This window comes from Lygodium microphyllum, chromosome 5 (assembly GCF_053477565.2).
Source record: "Lygodium microphyllum isolate KBCC chromosome 5, Lygodium_microphyllum_v1.1.10, whole genome shotgun sequence".
NCBI classification, from domain to species: domain Eukaryota; kingdom Viridiplantae; phylum Streptophyta; class Polypodiopsida; order Schizaeales; family Lygodiaceae; genus Lygodium; species Lygodium microphyllum.
In genome coordinates this window covers 174729242-174753689 of record NC_141139.1, presented here as the reverse complement: position 1 = coordinate 174753689, position 24448 = coordinate 174729242, and the positions used below count along the sequence as shown (strand labels likewise).

Here is a 24448-nt window from a genome sequence, read left to right as displayed (position 1 = left end):
GCAAACATGACTGCTTTCAATTCCGGAATTGACGCATCAAGGGTAAACATTTTGTCATCTCTTCGGCCTCTAGCAATCAATTTGCAGCCATTACCATATTCTTCAACAAAGCATCCATCTCTATTAAATCTCACATGTAGATTCTATTCAGCCATTTTTCCAACTGACAAAAGATTCTTGGTTATTGTAGGTACATGTAGTACATCATGCATGCTCTTTTTCTTGCCATCAAGCATCAACAAAGGTACAACTCCTTTATGCTGAATAGTATGTTGGGTGTCATTCCCAGTATAAACATGTCCATGTAAACCTGTAACCATCTCATCAAACCATTCTCCATGGGGTGTCATATGATTCGAAGCCCCTGAATCAATGTACCATCTCTCATCTTTGTTATTCCTAGATGCATTCTTAGACATATGCTGTATGGTAAACAACCTGTCACTGTGATTATTAGGAACTCCACTAGATGAAGCATAATTTCCATGCTGTCTACCCTTGGCTTTCATGTCAGCCTGCTTCTTATGAGAATCTTTGGCTATATGCCCATATCTACCGCAATAATGACAGTTCTTGTCCATGTTGGAATGATCATTTGATTGCCATGAACCAGATCCGCCATGTCTACCATGGGGTGATCTCCCCTTGCCTCTAAAGCCACCAGATCCATGTTGGCCTTGTGTATTTGTGCCATGTCACGCATTCTATTGATGCTGTCCATAAGTGTTTCGAGTGTCTCCTCGTCCTTGAAAAGAGCCACGGCCTCTGCCGCCTTTGCCACGTTGGCTAGAGTAAAGAACAGTATCTCTACTTTGAGACATACTAGAACCTGTATTCAGCCTAAGCTTAACTTCCTTATGCAGCAGCAAATCAATCAGCTTATCCGAATCAGGGGATTTAGCTCTCACAAAAATAGACGTATCAAATACTTTATACTCTTTGCCAAGTCCATTCAATGTCACTGCAATCATATCATCCTCAGACACTGAAGATCCAATGGTGGCAAGATGATCCGCTATGTTCTTGATCTCCGTAGTGTAGGACTGAATGCTTCTGTTATTTTTAGACATGTTAATGAACTGTTGCTTTAGCTGAATCTTTCTTACATGTGTTACATTTCCATAATTCTTCATGAGTATGTCCCATGCATCCTTTGGGAAACTGCATCCATTAATCTGTATAACCATAGCATCTGATATATATAAGGAAAACCAATGTAACACCTTCCATGCTCTCTTAGTCCATAGCTTAGGAGTCCTTTTTTGATCATTTGTCGGATTCCTTTCATGTATTTCAGGTTTAGTCTCATCACCTGTACATAAGTCCCAATAACCTCTGCCAACCAAAAAATTCTTCATACAAAACTTTCATAAAGCAAAATTTTTGTTGTTCAGCTTTTCTCCTACAATTTGAGTGATATTGTTAGTGCCTTAAGTATTTGCCATAGTTGTAGCTTAGGTATTCAGTGATGTATACAACTTGTAAGTATTTGACTCATTTTTTTACAGTTTAGGACCATTTTTTTGCTATTCAGGACAGTTTTCTGCAATTCAAGACAGTTTTTTTGACAACCAGTTTGTTATAAACTATATTCCAACAATGAGAAAACACAGTCAACTGAGTATAAACCAAGCTCAAATCAGTTCAAAACATTCTATGGTAGTGGCAAAACATCCCAGTAATAAACTATGTCCATACAAGTATCAATGTTTGTACTGTATGCAAGTAGCAGTACCAAATACAGTCAGCCCACTGATATAACCAGCAGTATTTTCTATGTTAAAACAAGAGTATTCAGACCTCAAAACAGCCCCAAAACATCTCATTCAATTTCCACTCTATGTAGGAGCTGATCCAAAAAGCATCTACCACTCAAGTGGTATGATCCAAGCATTTGTCAGTAGCAAATAAGCATCACAGATACTTCAACCCCGTAGGTATATTGTTTCCAAATTCAGGACAACAACCAGTTCACTGTTTCCAACCTGCAAATAAGCTCCAAAACTGAGCATTTAACACTCCAATATCATTCTTAAATGTATGATAATAAGGGCATATACATTGTTAGGATGAAAGCCACTAGTGCCTTGGAATCACCTGCTATTTACTACAGTAAACAACCAGTTTGCACAGGTTTGTGTTGAATATCTCAAAATCTGTGAGGAATTTGAAAAAACTTTCTTTTGCAAAGTTGTAGACCATGTCGAAATGGTTTGGAGTCGCGGGCCTTTTCTCCAAAAACCATTTCTATAGCAAGATATAGCTTCTGCAAAAAAACGGGTTGCAGGCACAATCTCCTTTGATGACGTTTTTTTCACATCTAATGTCTTGATGTCAAATGGCCATTGCCAAGCTCTCAAGCTTCAAGCGTTCAAGCTCTGATACCATGTTGGAAGAGAGGGAGAAAGACAAAGTGGAGCAGAAGATGAGCCTCATCTCATTGTTGTTTTTCTTCCATTATTCTTCCATCATAGAAAGTGAAAGACTTACACACATAGGTATAACTAACCAAGACTAAATGTGGTTAAGTCATTGACTACAACGACTTATTGAATGTCACATACATGTACAGTTGTATCTAGCTAATGTCGGTCACACACATAAAGATAGATTGACTGAAGAGTAACGAGAGCTTGATATTCTAACATGGTAGGCCAGGGCAGCCGACGTGCACCCCTTGTCCGATGCCCTGTCCTCTCTGAGGTGATCACTTGGGCTCCCTTGGTAAGATAATCATCGCCTTTGTAGTCTTAGTAGGCCATTAGGCAGCCGACACGCACCCTTTGTTTGATGCTCTGGTTGCTTTGGGGTGGGACGCCTTGGGGTAAAAGATAAACCAAGAAAGGGCTTGGTTGGCCTCTATTCTCGTGGCACCGTTGTTGGGCTTGAGAGGGGGTGTTGAGCTAAAAATGCATTAGCTTTACTTAAACAATCCCAAAACATGCTTAATTAATGAAGAAACCTTGTTTATTTAAAAGAAAAGCGATCCTAGAGAGTTTCTGTGTCCCATAAGCACAAACCCACTTGGGAGAGCCCAAACTTTCTATAAATACGTATGCTGCCTTCCATTTAGCCCTTAATGTGGTTTTTACAGATTTTAGGTGTTTTAGCTTGCTATCCACACCACATTCGTGGAGGACATCTCAGCCGAAGTTGTCCATTGCTATCTCCATCAATTGGCGCTTGATTTCTAGCCCTCTTCATGCAGCTTGGAGTTGATTTCAGCCAGGCGATTGTTTTTCCTGTGCAGACCTGCTACCGTACAGCTTGCCATGTCATCATAGTCCTGCAGTCTGCGTTTTTAGTCTCTCTCTCTGCTGCTGTCGTGCCTACTTTTTTAGTCTTTCTCTCTTGTGCTGCCTGTGTGTTTAGTCTTTCTCTCACTTGCTACTTGTGTTTTTAGTATTTCTCTCTCCTCATAGCTGTTTGCATCAAATCCAGCTTCTCACTACTGCATTTGCTAGTGTTCAACATCCGCCGGTTGCCTTGTTGCGATTTGGGATCTGTTTAGAGTATGACACACTCTCCAGCTCATTTCTCCTGCCCGCCCTGATCCTTGAGATACAAGAGTTCGAGGTACAGTATTTATTCAATGCATAGTGTGTGTGCTGCATGAGCATCGTATATTCAGTAGTCATATCACTTCATTCATTCACTGTGTTCATTGTCTCCGAGTTACCCCAACCCTAACTGTGTTCTTTTATTAGTCTGTGCTTTGTCGTACAGTTTCTATCTATGTTTCTGTGTTAGGGTATTTCTTTACATGTTTATGTGGGTTTGAGTTGTTACTCGAATACTTGATTGGGCCTCCTCTTTGTTGGGATCATTACAGAGGGTCCCAATGAAATCAAGCCCCACTATTCACCTTTCAAACTATAGTATCTAGACGTATGAACAATGCTAGTGATAAAATCAGCCAAGGAGCACAAGATGAAGTAAATGTTTAGGAGAGTTTGGGCCAAAAGTTTTAGAAAGTGATGAAACAACAGTGACAATAAAAGCTCTTAGGAAATGGAGCTTCCATGTGGTGGGGCTATGAATTGGTTACTTGCTATGACTATGCTCTACAAGGTCCTCAAGTCTTCCAATCTACCATAATTGACCCAAGAGACAATGTGTAGCAAATAAGAGTATATAATAAGTCAAAGAAGTGCTACCAACTATAAAGAAATGTTTGTCTATGGATAACAAACACAATCGTACGACAAACCATAGATTGATAAAGAACATAGTTAGGATTAGGGAAACTCAAAGACAATGAACATTGAAGAAGATAATGACTGGATGAATGCTAAATATAAACGATGCTCAATGTAGCAAACACACTATGCAAAGGTGAAATATTGATCTTGAACCTCTCTCTCTAGGATTGGGGCATAGAGTATAAGTTGGAGAGTGTGTCATACTTTGATGGATCCCGAAACATAGTAGATAGCCTTTGGAGATGTCTAGGAGCAGCAAACACAACTCTAAGAGGTTGGATGGGACAGGGCAAGTGGTAGTGAGAATCAGCAAACGCAGGCTGAAGTTATGATTGGCAGTGAGGCGATGTGTGTAGTTAGTAGAGCACAGGTTGAGAGGCCATGTTGCAGTGTAGTTTACAATAGGTATAGCAAAACATAGGCAAAAAAGCCATGTGGCAAGCTAGTGATAGTTGTTGGCGACTAAACAGAAGTAGCAACAAAAAATTTAGCAGTAAATGTGAGCAAAAAACAAGTCACTAGCTAATGTAGAGGATTGGATAGTAGGCAGTTGGTATTGCACAGTAGCTCAAACTGAGATATTCTCTGCAAACAAGGTGCAGACCACCGAGAAAGGCTCCAGTTATAGATGGATAGGTCCTCCCAAATTAGGGTTTGGCTTATGGGGGAGAGACACTTTTTTGTGTGCAAATAAAGTGTGGGTAATTATATTACTTTAGAAAAAACGTGAATACAAGGAAGTACTCATGCTCAATAGACTAGGTGGAGCTGATGCAGAGTCATAGATATATCAAGTATACAAGCCTCTCAAGGCAGTCTAGGAGGGTTGGGGGGCAATAAGCCATGGAGGGGGTATATCGCTATTTGGGGCAGCTTGCTTGCATCACAAAAAACAGGTCCTGGCCGCCCCAAGTGCGCATGAAATGGAAATGGAGCTCTTGACGAGCTCAAGACTTGCCCTGCACTTGGTCCCATCGGCCGCGGAGGGAGTGGATGATGGAGGTCTAGAGCTCTGCTACAGTCGCTTGTACTGAAAGTCTCCCCGCCAAAAACCTCCTAACACTGCGCCTTCCAGATATGCCATCCAATAAAACTCCCTATGATCTCCCATACCTCAGAGCCGTTTGCTATGGGCTCTAGTACTTGGCGGTCGGGTAGAGCCTCCAAACCAACCATTGCGTATGACTCTGCCTCAATAATGAATATCGTGTCCTGTATCCCAGCCTCATATAGAAGGTGACGGCCCTGGCTGATTGCCTGTCAGCAGAAAGCTCTCCATGAGATACATGCAAGGCTGGGTGCTATACGGCGGAGGATGTGGCATGCTCCTTTCCACACGAGCTGCCCTGCGTCACATGACCAAAGGCAATGCTTTGGAGTTTCCAGAGGTTGCTGTGTGCAGCGTTTACAACCTCCCTCCTTCTGCATCTTGGCTAAGCAACTTATGCTCCTCGGCCTCTAGCTATCCCATAGGCGGTGCTAGAAGGTCTGTCAGAAAGCCTCCGTGATGCTGTGCTCCGCCCAGTACTTGCTACGCGACGATGCCCAATCCATGTCCTCCTGTATCAGTACATGTCTGGCAATCCTGGCTGTGTACTCGAGGAACCTCGGTGGCTTCTTAGCGACCAGAGTAGTCAGCCATAGCCACTCTCCCAGATCCCACTCCAGCACATCAAGTGGCCTGTCCTCCTAAATTTAGAGGCGCCACTCCCTGAGCTCCTCTTAGAAGACATAAGGGTCTAGCCACCATGTCTTCCCTTGAAGGCCAACCACCCGAATCCTCCTCCACGAAAGGATAGCTATCCCCTCATCCTGTTTCCCTTTGTCAAGGGCCAGACGCCCCCCCCTCTTGTACGGTGAACAAGGTTCCATGTGGGGCATCGCCCACTCTACTTGCCACCTCTAGGCGGATATTTGTCGGTGAAAACTTAGCAATCCATACCTCCCTGGGCTCTACCAATGTTGCGTCAATCTCCCTTCTCCTCAACTTAACTCCTCTCTGGCAACTTGATGCCCGTTGCAACACCTCCTCGTTGACCATTCTATACACCTCCCGCCAAGTCCTGATGGTGTGAGCTGGGCTGGCCCGCTGGATGTGGGGGCACTCGCCAATCTCCACCACCTCCTGATCTCTAACCTGGGGATTCTAGCTCACAGACTGGTATCTATCTCCTCTTGGTAGCTTGGGGGGCTCTAAATTAGGGCCTTACGGAGGCCCTGGCATACACGAAGCAGGCTGCGTAGGAAGGGGGATCTTGGGGGGGGGGGGGAGGGGGTGATCTAGGCCATTGTAAAGATCCATCTCAGGAACGGCCTCCAATCACCGCCAAGCCTCGGTCTACACTCTTGGAGACCGTCCTGCAATAGTGTTGGGATTTAAAGGCCCGATAACCTCCGTGTATAGTACATGCACATTGTACATGTGAACACACCCTTTACTGCCCCAAGTATAAATACATTTTATTCTTTGTGTACCAACACATTGTTGGTACACTCTAATCGACTCGTACTTTCACTTTGCTCACACTCTCTTCAGCTGTCACACTCTCACGCTCACTCCAGCTCTCTCTCTCTCTCTCTCTCTCTCTCTCTCTCTCTCTCTCTCTCTCTGTGACGGGCTGATGGGTCTCTGACGGGTCTCTGACAGGCTGATGGGTCGCTGACGGGCTGACGGGTCACTGACTGGTATGCTTTGACGGGTCTCTCTGACGCCTGGTGGGTCGCTGACGGCGGGCTGATGGGTATGCTCTGATGGGTCTCTCTGACGCCTGGTGGGTCTCTTTGACGGGTCGGACGGGTATGCTCTGACGGGTATGCGCTGACAGGGAGCTGACGCGACGGGGAGCTGGTGCCTGGAGTGACGGGGAACTGGCGCGACAGGCGTGATGTGGCGGGCATGACGCTGGCGTATGTGACGGGCATGACGGGACCATGAGCTGCGTGACGCTGGTGTGAGGGGCACGACGGACGGATGCTGACACAACAGGTGTGACGAGCCGGATGCAGACAAGACAGACGTGACACCAGCACACGTATCTAGCAGAGCAGTGTACTCTGACGAATGTAGTTTGACGAATGCACTGTGACGAATAGACTGTGGCAGCAGCGACGAATGAATGCTGTGGCAGCAGTGACGGATGTACTGTGGCAGCAGTGACAAAATGCAAACACTCTCTCAGATTGCACTTACTCTCTCAGACTGACATAAATGCAGGCACTGTGAATGTACTGTGGCAGCAGTGACGAATGCAGACACTCTCTCAGATTGCAGACACTCTCTCAGACTGACATGAATGCAAATTGACATGAATGCAGACAATGTGAATGTAGTGTGGCAGCAGTGACGTATGCATACACTCTCTCAGATTGCAGACACTCTCAGACTGACATGAATGCAGACACTGTGAATGCACTGAGATTGCAGATGTACTCAGACTGATGTGAACCTTGCATGCTGTGTGGACTGGAAATCTGCGCGATTTCAGACTGATGCACATTAACATTTCATGCTACAGTCATATCTTATGATGCAGTCACATTGACAGTCTATGATATATTGTCTCTAGTTCATGCTAGAGTAATAGTTTATGTCACTGGTTTACTACTATACTCAAACTGTAAACAGTTTTATGCTATAGCACATACTATAATTACGATGGAAGAAACTGACAATGAAGGAATCACAAAACCAACCATGGAGACAATGTTTCATACACTGCCAAAGAACACAAGATACAAAACCTATGGGCGTAAAACCCGAGATTGGAATGTCTCTCCAGGGTCGAGTAGATATGGGAAGACATCCCGCAAAATTAATGAAACACTATATGAGGAGATGTTGACCATACTCCGTGCTGAAATACGTACCATGAGGAAGGAAATGGAAAAGGACATACAAGAGCGGGTTCGAGCTGAAATGATGGAAGAACTAAAAAAGGAGATGCAACAAACATTGGATGCACGCATGGCAGAGAAAGACTCATTGATCTCTAATCTACAAGAAGAACTAGAGGAATGCAAAAAGAAATTGGACGCACAAAAGGAACCACAAACCACACTAGAACTACAAAAAGAAATGAATGTTTTAAAAAAGGACATGCACACCTATGCAAGTGTGGTGGAAGGCACCCAAAAGAAAATGGAGAATGTTGAGAATACCGTCAAAGAAAATGCAAAATGGATAGATGTGGCAAAAAAGAACAAAGGAATGCATGGCAACAAAGTGGAAGTCATGAATGCCACCTTGGAAGAAGAGGCAAAAAGATGGGCACGCGCACTCCACGTAAGAGTGGTTGGACTAGATGAGAAAAGCTCCCCAATTGAAGATGCTACAGCTCTTGCCACCAAAATGGGAGCTACAAATATACCGATCATTGGGGCTTGGCGAGTCGGGAAGGCTGACACAAAAACAAAAGTCCTCATCTTGAAGTTTGGAGACCTGGAAAAGAAGAGAGTCTTCCTCTCCAAGAGGATCGCTCTCAAAGGAGAAAAGATCTACCTAGATGAAGACCTCACCCTAGCCCAATTAGCCCACAGGAGGGAAAATATGCCACGTGTTCTAGAGGCATGGAAAGCAGGTAAATGGGCTGTATACAGAGATGGAAGAGTCATCATCAGAGAGAAAAGGACGGCATGACGGTGCGCGGCCTATGAGACCCTGAAGTTCACACTGTGGAATTGCAATGGCTCCCTTAAGACAGATGTAGGTTATTTTGAGAATACTTTCAAAGGTATAGACATTGCTATGTATACTGAGACACATCAATGTAAAGATAGCCGTTTACCTGATGTATATGGATATAGATGGGAAAGTGTATATCGCCCTTAGCCTAGACGGCCTGGAGGGACGAGGGGATCAGGAGGTGTGGCAATTCTATTTAGAGAAGAGCTCCGAGATACAGTCCAAGTGGTACATAGAGATGTAGAGGCAAGATATATGTGGATCAGGTTACGTACAAGCAGAACTCGAGACATGTATATTGCCATATGCTATTTTCCCCCTGCATACTCTAAGTTTATCCCTAAAGAGGCATCCCCGTATACCCCACTATATGAGGACATAATGGAATACATGAGAATTGGGGATGTTCTACTAGCAAGAGACTTAAATGCACGCAAAGGAAACAACCAATCTGCTTTCTTTGACACTAGTGATGAGATGTTCAGAGATATTGCATTAGATGAAGTGGGATTAGTTAGATCAGCCCAAGATAGAGAGAGAACAGAATATGGAATACACCTACTGGCATTGGGAAGTGCACATGGTTTGGCCATCCTTAACGGGCTACCACAGTGGCCAAGATCTAATGGTTTCACATGTTGGAATAACAAGAAAGGGTCAAGCACAGTGGACTATTTGATTGGATCACCCAACTTGCTACTTGACATAAAAAGTTTTGAAATCTCAGACAGACCAATCGGATTAGTAGCAGACCATGCTATTCTAGCTTTCACAATGCAATATGGGCATATACACGAAGCACAATCACACATACCAAAATTATCACGCTATGATTTTGTGGAAGCGACCTCACACATATACAGCATTACTGTGCGAGATGCATTGAGGGAGCTAGACACACATGCCTCTCCGGATGAGTTTACAGGACAGTTGGGCGAGATAATACACACTTCAGTAGCATACGCTTTCCCACACACTACACCGTCAGATAAACCTCCACGAGGTAATGCTCCATAGAATGGCTGGTATGATGATGAGTGCAGAGAGACACGAGCACGTTTTCAGCGAGAGATGGCACTTGGCATATGTACACATAAGCATGCTCGAACACTCTTCAGACGGTTGGTACGCAGAAAGAAGCGGGAATACCTGAGCAGACTAGAAACAGAAATGTATTTCATGTTCTTGGGGCAGGACAGCAAGAGAGCATGGAAAAAGATGCACGAGAACCAGCCACCCCTACAAATTGCTAGACCGGATGATTGGCATGGATATGCTTGCACACTCTATGATATTCCTGGCCAAGAGCCTATGCCACTCCCCTCAACCTCAAGACTAGCAAATTGCAGATTTTTCACAGAAAAAAAGGTGAGGAATGCCATATGGAAACTGAAAAATGGAAGAGCCCAAGACCATGAGGGTTTAGTGGCTGAACACTTCACGCATGCCTGTGATATGGAGAGAGACATCAGAGGCTCGTTTGGCAAAAGCATATGCAACCTTAGGTGCATTGGAGAGGCAATGTGCTCACATACAATTTCATGAGCCGCGCACCAAACTGTGGCTTTTTGACACCCTGGTTACACCCACACTCCTATATGGGGCAGCTATTTGGGGTCCGAGTCTCTTTCACACGAGGAGACAGCCTTTGGGAGATCAAGATGGACCAGAGAAGGAATACTATGACGGATGGGAGCATATGGAAAGACCATTGGTCATGATGATCTCACACATGATACGAGCGAAGAGCTCGACCCCACATGAGATTATCAGAGCTGAGTTGGGAGCATCACCCATGGTGGCTAAGGCCTTGGTCCAGGCAGTGACTTTCATACATAGACTATGGGAGCTCCCCCAAGATAGATACCCACGGCTAGCCTTGGCCTCTTCTAGACAACTAGCAGCAGACGGTGACAAATACTGTTGGTATGCTCAGATGAGTACATGGATGAGTCTACATGGGCTGCAGATTGATAGACTACCCCCCTTTGACTATAGCCTGGATTGCCCTACACTTGACCTAAGCCGATTAGAGCTAAACCATGTGATCAGAGCAGACATACTGAAGTTAGATATGAAGAAGACCTGGATCCGACCCCCCTCCCCCCATGGCACGAGGATGGCACACTACCAGACCCACTTCCTTCAGGTATCTGAGGATGGTTTCATCACCCGACCCAATTACATGGACACACAGATTCCTCATGGACTACGCACAGTTATTGGTCAGATCCGCACCTCATCCCACCACCTGAGGATTGAGATTGGCAGATGCGAGGGTATACAGACAGAAGAACGCATAAGCCCACTATGCGACAGAGAGCCAGAGACAGAGGAACACTACATCTGCCGATGCACTGTATATTATGACATACGAGGTAGATACCACTGTCTGTTTCGAGAGGGTTTTGGACCCCTTAGACGGATCATGCAGTTTGAGGATCAGAGATGCTTGGGATTTTTCCTCTTGGAGCCCCAGAGGCGCAGAGCAACAATTCTATGGAGTAGGAGGCCCCCACAGTTCGGCTCACATAGACAGAGAGTAGTCACTGACTTTTTCACTGATACACGACAGAGTATGGCAGATACCACTACTACTGCCCCACAGCCTATAGGAGTACATCATCATTGGACCTTATCTTCTGTAGGTGTCCCTTTGGATAGAGCAGTGGCACTTAGCCGGTCTAGGCGCCCACGTCCACCCGGACGAAGGCCTAGACATCCACACCACAGACAAATTAAAGCCATCATTGAGCGCCACAAGAGACAGATGCCGAGACGCCTCAGCCATGTAGAGATACACCTCCCTAGAGAACAAACATATCATTGATGGAGAGTTTTCCTTTCTCTACTCTCACTTTCAGATCACTGACATGTTTCCCTTTTATAGGACACTATTTCATTTCTTTTTCAGTCTTATAGGCATGTTTTTCATCTTTTTTCTCATTCCAGATGAGAAACACACCATCATTGTATGTACTGCTTTGGTCTCATAGGCCACATTGGCCTTTTAGAGACGTCAATATACTCTCTCTCTCTCTCACTCTCTCCTGTGCCCCCTCTTGGTCCAACAACTGGTATCAGAGCTGACTTTTGTGCACACTTCCCGTGAAGAAGACCAACAGCTGAGCGGCTGTGCAAAAGATGAGCAGAATACTGCTCGAGGTGACCAGGCAGGCGTGTGGAGAGACCACACTGCAGACCAACGACGCTAAGGCAGTGGGCGCCAGTTGCAGGGCATGTAGGCGACAGTCAGGCGGCCTCTGTAGGTGGTGCGCAACGGGGAACTAGGTGATAGTCAGGTGACCTCTGCGGGTGGTGCGCGACTGGATAGACGGGCGACGTCTGCGGGCGATGGGACGTGATGGGGCAGGGTCAAAATTAGTCAAAATTTTGCCCCTTTGAGCAAAATTTCCTGACATTGGATCCCAGAAACTTGGGGCTTTTCATGTATTGGCAAAGGTTTGCTCAGTTGGGTCAGATTGGCTGACATTTATGCAAATTTGGACTTGAAATTTTGGGGATTTGCGCAGAATTTGGTAAATTTCTGATCTTTGTCTATTTGTTGGCTGGTTCATGTACAAACAGCAGAAATTTACTTTTGGTTGAGAAAGAACAGCAGTGCATTTTGCTGGTACAGCTTGTGATTTTGCAGATTAGTGCATTTACTCTTGTGTTCATGATAAAATGGCTGCAACTTCTTCCAGTTCAGACATCAAGAGTTTGATGGAGATCAAACGGTTTGATGGTCATGGCTTTGACATTTGGAAAGCCCGTATGCATGGAATTTTGTTTCTAAAGAATTGTGAGGATGCTTTGCAGGAAGATAAACCCACACTAATGTCTGATGCGATTGGGCTAGAGTGAATAAAAAGGCTGTGGCTTACATAAAGATGGGTGTCACTGATGACATTTTGACAGACATTAAGGGTTTAGATACAGGTTATGCAATATGGGAGAAGCTGAAAACTACTTATGAGATCACCACACCTGTTAATCACGTGCATTTAATGTGTAAGTTGGTGAATATGCAACTGGATGAGTCAAAGCCTGCAGCTGAGCACTGGAGTGCATTTATAGGGATTCTAAATCAGCTCAAAGATGCAAATTTGGACTTTGATGATAAGTTGAGGGCGATCTTTTTGATCATGACACTACATGACTCTTGGGAGACCTTGGTGGTTTCACTCAGCAATAACCCCAATCTCTTATATGATGGGGTGAGGGTTTCTATCTTGAATGAAGAAATTAGACGTATGTCTAGTGGAGAAGGCAGCAACTCAGCTTATAATGTAAGAGGCAGGGCTGAAAAGAAAAATGCAAATGCAAGACATGGAAACAAGAGCAGGAGCAAAGGTAAGGATAAGAGTGACATTACTTGCTATCATTGTGGTCCGAAGGGCCACAAGAAACCTGATTGCAGGTATTACAAGAAGGAACATGAGAGAAAGAAGAATGTAGGAGATAAAAAGAAGAAGGAAGAAAATACAGATGTATCGGAGACAACCAAAGGCAAAGAGAAGGCCAATGTGCCCTTTAGCGTAGTCATAGAAGAGCTTTCGGATACAGAGGCTGATGTATTATGTGCAGTTGATTATGATGCCCTTGTATGCCACATGCAGGATATGCAGATTACCAAGGCTAATGCGATTGATGTACTCTTGTCAGTTGATGATGGTGTCACTCAGACTTGGATTGTAGACTCTGGTGCCTCTTTCCATGTAACTCCTTGCTTGGAGTGTTTTGCTATGTTCAATGCAGGGAGTTATGGAAAGGTGTATCTTGGAAATAACCATGCTTGTAGCATTGATGGGATTGGCACAATACACTTGCAATGGTTAAGAGCTTGTGTTGAAAGATGTCAGACATGTGCTTGGCATTAAAAAGAGTTCATCATCCGGCATCGGTCAGAGGGAGGGCTTGGGATCATAGACCAAGAGGGGTCATAGCACAGAGAGAGAGAGAGAGAGAGAGAGAGAGAGAGAGAGAGAGAGAGAGAGAGAGCTGAAGTGAGCGTGAGAGTGTGACAGCTGAAGAGTGTGATGGCTGCTCGCGTGTGCACCTCTTGTGTGTGGAAGATGGGATCCCTTGGTACCTCCTGTAGTAATCTCTGCGTGGTTGCTACGTCTCACTGGAGTCACTCTCTCCTCCTCTCAGCTCTATTGCTTGGCCTGTAGGGCTGTCTCTTGGCAGATACTGCTCGACTCGGCTAGGACTTCTGCAACCTCCTTTGCGATTTGGTCCCTCCTGCCCCACTCCCTAGTCCAAATCTACTCAATCTGTCCCTTCACCTCCTCCCTGCTATAGATTGAGTCAGGGATCTGACAGGATCGTGTGTCTAGGGCAAAAGCTTGGGGATCAAGTGTCAGGAGCACCGAGCAGTGATCGGACAAAGTGGTGCCCGCCAACTGCCCTACCTGGCCTTCGCAAGAGCATCCCCACTCTCCCACATAGAACCTATCCAACCGCTCCACCGCCTAGTCGCCTGTATCCCCAAGAGAAATCCATTGACCTCTCCCTCTTGTGGAAAGCTGGGTCTCTCCAAGCATCACGTACTCCGGTTGCTAGTAATAGGAAGACCTCCCATGCCTCTTGCTCCTTCCCAGCCATGCCCTAGTAGTTTCTACCTCTGCCCTGGTGGTCCTCTAAGGCCTCTAGGTTGTTGAAGTCTCCTCCAACAATCTAGGAGTCCACCTCTGGGAGTCCTGTTGTGATCTCCACCCAGAACCTGCTGCGTGCCCTAACCTTAGTAGGGGCATAGACATTGAGGACTCCAGGGCATGAGTCCCCAATGTCTAATCTGATCCATAGAACCCTTCCTGCCACTATCGTCCCGTGGTCTCATACAAAGGTGGTGAGGCTCGGGCCAATAGAGGTGCATACACCTCCACTCCTACCGTCGGCACCGATGGCGTGCTCCCAGTGTGTGAACTGCCCAGGAGTACCTTCCCTACCCGCTGGGCCTGGGTGGGAGTGAGCTTGTGATCCTGTAGAAATAAGATGTCGATCTGTCCGGCAAGGGCAGGCTGTAGCTCCTACTGAACAATCAACTTCTTGGAACCACATGCTCCACTATAGTGGAGGCTATTCACATTCTAGGATGCAAGATGTAAACCCATAGGGAAACCTGTGACTAACCGAACAAGCATTTGTTCAGTGTGGAAGGTGCTGATGAAGAAGAGGAGCTATGAGGTATGTGGATACGCTTGGTTGCTATCCTAGACGGTGAACTCCATTCCCCTATGGACCATGGGGGTGATGGATGCGCTTGGTGGTACCACTAGGGCATTGATAGACCAGACTGAGAGCGCGACTCTGTACACTGGTAGAAACAAGCCGCCTGTGCCAGGGGCCACTTGACCACATCTATCGGAGCTCTCCACTGCGGAGGGGCTCGAAAGATAATGCTTAGATGTGGGACCTCGGCCCCAGCCCACTAGTTAATGTCCATCATGCAACTTGGCCACTGCTGGGAAAAAAGTGCCTGTCTATCTTCTCCCATCCATTGGGAAATGTGATCTACCACCTGGCTCTTCACCTCCTCCTCTATTTGCGTCGTCGTCCAATCTCTTGTGTGAGAAGTCTGAAGGAAGAAGGCGTAGTTTGGTTGTAACCGGCCTGTTCACTGGAAAGGGCGGTAGTGTACAACCAAAATTTATAAATGCTTTCACCCAATTCACAGTCGCCCACTTTACCTGAACTTAAAGACACAGAATCAAGAAGACATACAGGAAGCTAGAATGCTCCTGTTGCGACACAGACACCCTGTTGGCCCCTAAGTCATCAGGCGCCCCTTGCGGTATTTCTTTATTTGTAAAAAGAGAGAAAGTACAATGGGTTGTCTTTCACCTATTCTGGGTGAAATTTGGCAGCATAACAGTACAATTACTGACCCAAAAACAAGTTGACCAAGAGGGGAAACTTTGCCCAAGTCTTAAACTTCTGGTTGGAATGCAGAATTGACCATTTCAGCCCGCTGTAATTACTGGTTCAGACTTGTTTTGAAACCTGTTTTCAGCTCATATTGTTCCCTGTACTGTTCTCCATCATCTGTGCCAAGTGCCCCTTGATTCTGACATCAATTGGGCTCTGAAATAACCTCTGAACAGTCCAAAATCAGTACTGATTTAGTGCTGTTTCGGACACTTGCTTGGTGAGGTTACCACCCTCACCTGTTCTTGCTTGGGGGCAGCAAACAACTGCTCCTGTTTGTGGAGAGAGGAGGCTCTTGCCTCATGCAAAAACAGCATATTCCCACACAACTCTACATGAATCAGAAGAAAGGCCCTCGACTGGGGCATAGCCATAACTGTCAGGGAGAGAGAGAGAGAGAGAGAGAGTAGGGAGCAAGCTCAACCCTCTGTGCATCATAGACAAGGTAGGCAAGCTCTCAATAACTCTCCATCAGCAACTGTCCATCTTTTTCAAAGGAGCCCCCACTAAAAGCCCAAGAAACTGCACGCCAGCCCCTCTTTAAAGAGGAAAGTGCACAAATTTGTGCCAAATGGCAGCAATGGAAGGTGTTTCCCGTTCTAGCCTTCCGGTCTAAAATTCTCCATGATCGGTGCAAAATTTGACCTTGGCACAGACCAAAGGATTAATCCTCGTGCAAAAACGAAGATAATGACGCGAACAGATTCTGAGGTCCAAAAATAGTAACTCCCTAAATTTTAGGAGTTGCTTCCATTGCATCCCCACTAGTCTTCTGACCATCTTTGCAAACTATGGCTACATTCAAATTTGTAATGTAGCTCAACTGAAAGTGAATTTCCACTAATGACCCCACATGGACTAATCTCTTGGAGATTTGTCCATCTTCACTTTGAACTAATCTCTTCTAGGCTAGTTCTTTAGCACACTTGTCCATATATACTTTCACAAGTCTCTTCCAGGCTTGTCAATCTACAGTGCCATCAGTCTCTTCCAGACTTGTACTGGACCTTAACTGTCCAGTCTTGACTCACTAGACATTCCTGTCCGTTTCACATACTGGCCATGCAACTCAGGCGTTTAGATTTCAAGAGGGATCCTTCCAAAAAGAAAAACCAAATAAAGTAGTAATAAAGAAATCAACAAAAAAGGTAATAGTTGTCACAATCTTGTGACATACCTCCCTCTCGAAGTCGCAAACGTCCTCGTTTGCATGAATGTCATACATGCTTCCAGCTAACCCAGTGAACAGCACATGTACAACACATACATGCTATCAGTCAACAATGTGTACTGAACACACTGTTAGCACATGTATGTTCTAACTGTGAAACATGGAAGACTATCATCATGTGACTTCACATCACTGTTTCCAGATATAGTGGCCGGTACACCACAATGATATCCCCATAGTGGCAGATTCTCATTTGATGACTCCATATCACCCTGACTAGAGATCTAGTGGCCGGTACATCAAAATGATATCCCCACTGAGTCAATTCACAGAATATATGCCCGATCGAGTAACCATTGTTACAACATGTATTCAATTCAATAGAAGTAAAAATTGTATTCTTGCAAGCAATACTTACTTCTTTAGCACTGAGAAAACCATATGGACACAATAAGTGTTAACCTGTACAAAATCTGTTTCTGTACATAATTTCTTTCTAGAGCAATTGTCACTTTGACAATCTATTTCAGCTTAGAGATACAAGGGGTCAAGGTAGGTTGCAAGCGAATGCTTCAAGGTAAAGTTCCAACACATTAGGTGACTCTGCAAGTTCACCTTCGTCCATCCACTTAGCATCTATAGCTGGATAGTTCTTAAACTTAACCAAATACCTTCTAGCAACCTTGCCTTTCACTTTCCTTTCCTTGTGTGTCAGTACTTGTTCTGGAACAAGAATTTCATCAAGTTTCTCAACTTCGGACTGTTCCTCAGCTGGCATATCTTCTGGCACATCACCCACATAGGGTCTAAGAAGACTTACATGGAAAGCATTATGAATCTTCCAATTGTCAGGCAATTTCAGCCTATAGTTGACATCACTTATCTTCTTTGTTACTTGAAAAGGCCCATAGTATCGCATACTAAGCTTAGTGAAAAGACTCTCCTTGCCTTTCCACTTCTTTAAGTGTGACTTTTCAAACCGCAATAGTACCCAATCACCAAGTGAAAACAACAATTCACGACGGTGATGATCAACAACTTTCTTTTGCTTTGCCTGAGTCCTTTCAAGGGCATGCTTAACTTTCTGATACATTTCACCCATACTCTGCACATACTGATTAGCCCGAAAGATCTTATCCTTTGTATGCAAAATGGGAGGAATCTTTTTACCACCTTCAACAATTTCAAAAGGGGCTTTGCGTGTTGACGAATGCACAGTATTATTGTATGCATACTCGACCAAAGGCAAATACTACTCCCACTTTGACTTGTGTTCTGATACATAGCACTTAAGCAGATCCAAGACAGTAGAATTTGCCTCTTCTGACTGTCCATTAGTCTGTGGATGAAATGACGATGAGAACTTAAGCGTTGTGCCCATGTTCTCAAATATGCCTCTCCAGAATAGACTTGTCATCCGTGGATCACGGTCACTGACAATAGACTGTGGCATACCATGATACTTGAAAACATTGCACATAAACAAACGTGCCATCTGATTTGGTTTTATCTTATTCCTGAGAGGAATGAAATGAGCCTGTTTGCTAAACCTGCAAATAATAGTCCATATCCCATCATTTCTTGTCTGTGTCCTTGGAAGATCAAAGATAAAATCCATAGCTATGCTTTCCCATGGTTTATCTAGAATAGGCAATGGCTGTAAAAGCCTTGGTGCTTTTTGCCTGTCAAACTTGACCTTCTAGCAAATCAAACACTGCCGCACAAAAGCATCCACGTCTCTTCTCAAAGTAGGCCAATAAAAGAATGTCTCTGTTGCTTTGACTGTTGCATCAATACCACAATGCCCTGCATATGGTGGAGAGTGACTCTGTCATAACTTTCCGTCTCAATGGCATAGTCACACAGTCTACCGTGCAACAATATGAAACCATCCTTGAGAAGATAATGCTCATGATGTTGTCCATTGACAAGCTGATCAAAGATCCTTGCAAAATCTTCATCATCAGCATACTGTTCCTTCATATCATCAAGCTCATGATGATAAGAAATTGACACAGCTGAAATTTGTGGCTTCCTTGACAAAGCATCAGCCACAACATTCTTTTTGCCTTCCACATGCACAATCTGAAAATGGAACATTGACAAAAAGTTTGCCCAATGCATATGCCTTTCTGACAGCTTAGTCTGAGTTAAGAAATAACGCAATGTTTGATGATCTGTCTGGACAACAAAATCTGCCCCAAGTAGGTAGTGTTTCCAACAAGAAAGCGCATGAATCACAACCAACAATTCTTTCTCATAGACCTGCATAGTCTTCTCTGGCCCTCGCAAGATTCTGCTTTCATAAGCCACTACCCCCATCTTGCATTAGCACTGCACCAATGCTATTGCCACAGGCATCACACTGGACAACAAATGACTTCCTAAGATCTGACAGAATGATCACTAGACTAGAAGTCATCTTTTCTTTAAGAAGGTTAAAAGCTGAAATCTCTTTTTGTGTCCACTAGAAAGAGATTTCTTTCTTCTGTAAAGCATGTAAAGGTGAAGCAATCTCTCCATAATTGCGGATGAACCTCGTGTAGTAAGAACACAAACCCAAGAAGCTTCTAACATCATGGACAGTCTTCAAATCTGGCCATGTTCTAATTGCTTCAACCTTAGCAGGATCCATTCGGACACCATCCTTTGACACTATGTGCCCCAGGAACTGGATTTCTTCCAAGAAGAATTCACTCTTCTTGCCATTGATAAGCAACCTATTACTGCAAAGCTCATCAAAGACTGCTTTCAAGTGTTCTCTATGCTCCTGTTCATTCTTCGAAAAGACAATCATGTCATCAAAGAATGTACCAACAAATTGCTTGTATGGATGAAAAATCCTGTCCATCATTCGATTAAATGTAGCAGGAGCATTGGTAAGTCCAAATGGCATTACCAAGAACTCATAGAGACCAAACGTGGTCCTAAATGCAGTCTTATGCACATCCTCTCGCTTAATCCTGATCTGATGGTATCCACTCTTCAAATCTATCCTGCTGAAAATTGATGCTCCTTCCAAACGGTCAAGGATGTTGTCAATTCTTGGAATGGGGAACCTGTTCTTGATGGTACTCTTGTTCAACGCTCGATAATCTATGCACATGTGCCAAGAGCCATCCTTCTTCTGCACTAAGAGCACTGGTGAGCAAAAGGGAGATGAACTTGGCTGAATCAGCCCTTTTTCTAACAGCTCATTCACCTGGCTCAATATCTCTTTCTGTTGGGCTGCACTAACCCTATACGGAGGTCTATTTGGTGGGCTACTGCCTGGCACCAAATCTATCGCATGATCCTCAGACCTCTCTGGTGGCAACTGTGATGGTAATGAGTCGGAAAAACAATCACTGAACTGAGACAAGAAAGCAGACCTGTCTCTATTTAACATAGAGAAATTCGACTCATCATTATCCTTGACATCACGTGCAAAAATCAAGTACGCAGAAAGATGATTCTTTATTACAGATGTAATGGCAGAAGCCGATACGATAGGTACAAACTCTCCTTTAAGCTTCACATCAAGCACATGAGTCTTTCCCCTATGTTCCAAAGTCAGTGTCTTGTTAAAGGCATCCAACACACCATGCTTTTTGAACATCCATGGCATTCCCAACAAGACATCACAGCCTTCAAGTGGCATGATATAAAATTTTTCTGCATCAACATAAGAGTGTATATGAAGACGCAGCTTCCCAAGAATGGGTGTCACAGACTCTGAGTGGCCAGGACATGCCAACCCTGCCTCTGCTGTGTAGCCCATCTCATCTGCTCTGATGCCCAAAGTAAAAGCCAACTTTGGTGAGATAAAGTTTGCCTTAGCTCCAGGATCAAAGAAAATGAGTACATGTTGATCCCTAACTTTACCCCAAGCTCTGCAAAGCTCATTAGCATCCGAGTGTGGCTTGTCTCCTAGCATATTTGGCACTAAACCTATTGAAGGTTTGGGCTTCTTTCCTTTCCTGTCCTCTTTATCATCATCAGCTGGTCTCTTATTCTTGTCCGGACAATTAGACGCAATATGACCAGTCTGCTCACAGATAAAGCACTTCCTCTCAACCATTAAAGCCTTTCTCTCTTCAAGAGACTTGTGCACAAAAGGTTTCTTCTGGTCCTTTGACTGCTGTCCAAAGAACTTGGCTGGCTTCTTCTTGAACTGCCAAGGTTTACCTGTGCTTTGAGAAATTTGAGAAACCTGTTTACCAAATGGCTTCTTTGCTGAAAATTTCTCAGATTTGTCCTGTTTAATGCTGCCCCCAAAACCACTTGACTGTCCCAACAATAATGCATTTCCTGTGCTGGCATTCTCAATTAACTGCGTCAAAGTGGTGACCTGTCTTTGTACAATAATTCCGGAGTTCCTTAGGCAGCCCGCAGCAATATTTCTCTATCTGCTCGATCAATGGCAGAACCCTGTAAGAAGTGACTGGAAGCAAAGCCTCCCAAAACTTCTTGTTATAGTCTTCCAGATCCTTGCATTTAGATGCATCCAAATTGTGCCAAGCTGACATAACATCGATCTCAAATTCATTGGTCAACCAAGCAGAAGCAAATACTTGCTTAAAGTAAGTCCAAGTGGCAGGAGCTGTCCTTGCATCAACAGTGTAGTCCACCACTGACTAGCATTGTCTTTAAGAAAGGTGACAGCTTTCCGGACCTTAGAAGGATCTGTAAAGTTCCCTCCTGCAAATGTGGCATCAAACTGCTGTAAGAAAGAGAGAGCCTTAGTCCTATCTTCAAATCCTCGAAAGATGTCAAACTGTACGGCTGCACCACCTTCCTTGTATGGCTTTGGCTTCTCATGAGCCATCAAAGGGTCCGTAGGATATGCCTGTAACATAGGAACACTAACGGGTGGCATGAAAGTTGCCGGACCACTGACTACAGGGTCTTGTAGACACAATACTTGCTTGCTGATTTTGATAACCAGCCATACCAAAAGTGCCTTGTGGCATGCCAAAACTGCCCTGAACACCCTGAAATCCAGGCTGCATGCCTATATTGCCATACATGGGGTTTGTCATAAAATCCTGTGTACCCCCAAACACTATTCCTGGTACATAAATCTGGTTTCCAGGCGCATAACCAGCCATACTCTGAAATACAGATCCACCTCCAAAGTACCCAGGATGTACAGAGGTCGGTGGGAAAACCTGTGGTAAAGCCTGAAAACTGTTTCCCTGTCCATTTAAACCAACATTTGGCTGCTGTAGAGTGGTGAGCTGAACTGGCAATGCCTGTGTAACTAGTGTTTCCGCCACCTGTTCCTAGACAGTCGGAACCAATCTTGGAGTCTCCATTGACTCCGCAAGCTGCCTTGGTGTTTCCACTGAATCTGCAGCATGCTTACCCTTATCTTGGACCTCTACTGGATCCGAAATCTTTACAGATTGCCCAACTTGCTGTAAAGGAAGGGAGGGCTGCAAAAATGCCAAAAACCTTGGATTCTGCATCACTTGAGTAAACATACTCATAGTAGCAACTAATTGAGTCTTGAAAATGTCTTCATCCATAGAAGAAGCCGTAAGAACTTGTGGCTCAACCATAATAGGAGGAGTAACAAACTGTGGAGGTCTAGAAGACTCTCCCACCTCATGAACAACAGGGATCTCCTGTGATGAAGACACTTTCTCTCTGGTGTCTTCCTTTCTATCAGCCATAATACACAATTCTGTGTCTTACACCCAAACAAACCCTGGCTCACTCTTTAGGGAAAAAGTGATTCGGTCCCGGCAATGGAACCATGTAACCGGCCTGTTCACTGGAAAGGGCGGTAGTGTACAACCAAAATTCATAAATGCTTTCACCCAATTCACAGTCGCCCACTTTACCTGAACTTAAAGACACAGAATCAAGAAGACATACAGGAAGCTAGAATGCTCCTGTTGCGACACAGACACCCTGTTGGCCCCTAAGTCATCAGGCGCCCCTTGCGGTATTTCTTTATTTGTAAAAAGAGAGAAAGTACAATGGGCTGTCTTTCACCTATTCTGGGTGAAATTTGGCAGCATAACAGTACAATTACTGACCCAAAAACAAGTTGACCAAGAGGGGAAACTCTGCCCAAGTCTTAAACTTCTGGTTGGAATGCAGAATTGACCATTTCAGCCCGCTGTAATTACTGGTTCAGACCTGTTTTGAAACCTGTTTTCAGCTCATATTGTTCCCTGTACTGTTCTCCATCATTTGTGCCAAGTGCCCCTTGATTCTGACATCAATTGGGCTCTGAAATAACCTCTGAACAGTCCAAAATCAGTACTGATTTAGTGCTGTTTCGGACACTTGCTTGGTGAGGTTACCACCCTCACCTGTTCCTGCTTGGGGGCAGCAAACAACTGTTCCTGTTCCTGGAGAGAGGAGGCTCTTGCCTCATGCAAAAACAGCATATTCCCACACAACTCTACATGAATCAGAAGAAAGGCCCTCGACTGGGGCATAACCATAAGTGTCAGGGAGAGAGAGAGAGAGAGTAGGGAGCAAGCTCAACCCTCTGTGCATCATAGACAAGGTAGGCAAGCTCTCAATAACTCTCCATCAGCAACTATCCATCTTTTTCAAATGAGCCCCCCCTAAAAGCCCAAGAAACTGCACGCCAGCCCCTTTTTAAAGAGGAAAGTGCACAAATTTGTGCCAAATGGCAGCAATGGAAGGTGTTTCCCGTTCTAGCCTTCTGGTCTAAAATTCTCCATGATCGGTGCAAAATTTGACCTCGGTACAGACCAGAGGATTAATCCTTGTGCAAAAACGAAGATAATGATGCGAACAGATTTTGGGGTCCAAAAATAGTAACTCCCTAAATTTTAGGAGTTGCTTCCATTGCATCCCCACTAGTCTTCTGACCATCTTTGCAAACTATGGCTACATTCAAATTTGTAATGTAGCTCAACTGAAAGTGAATTTCCACTAATGACCCCACATGGACTAATCTCTTGGAGATTTGTTAATTTGCACTTTGAACTAGTCTCTTCCAGGCTAGTTCTTCAGCACACTTGTCTATATACACTTTCACAAGTCTCTTCCAGGCTTGTCAATCTACAGTGCCATCAGTCTCTTCCAGACTTGTACTGGACCTTAACTGTCCAGTCTTGACTCACTAGACATTCCTGTCTGTTTCACACACTGGCCATGCAACTCAGGCGTTTAGATTTCAAGAGGGATCCTTCCAAAAAGAAAAACCAAATAAAGTAGTAATAAAGAAATCAGCAAAAAAGGTAATAGTTGTCACAGTCTTGTGACATTGGTCCATCTGTTGGTGCTAGTAGATGGACCTTGCCGCTCCTTGAGTTGCGTACCACAAAGATTCCCACCTCCAAGGGTACCTGGAACTCTTCGCGCTGCGCAACTCTCAGGTAAGACCATGGCCCACTGCGAAAAAACTCCTGTGGTAGCAGCTGCGCCTATCTCGGGAAAGTGTGATATGCTACATAGACGGATGAGTTGGTGCTATGTGGGGAGGGGGAGGGG

General features: G+C 44.7%; 1 protein-coding gene and 1 pseudogene across 6 annotated transcripts in view; one reads left to right on the top strand and one right to left on the bottom strand.

Moving 5' to 3' along the window:
• LOC148036708 (molybdenum cofactor sulfurase-like) overlaps positions 1–24448 on the top strand; it is a 126478-nt gene that overhangs the window by 84579 nt on the left and 17451 nt on the right. The window lies entirely within an intron of this gene.
• LOC148036709 (uncharacterized) lies at positions 18240–22644 on the bottom strand (annotated as a pseudogene).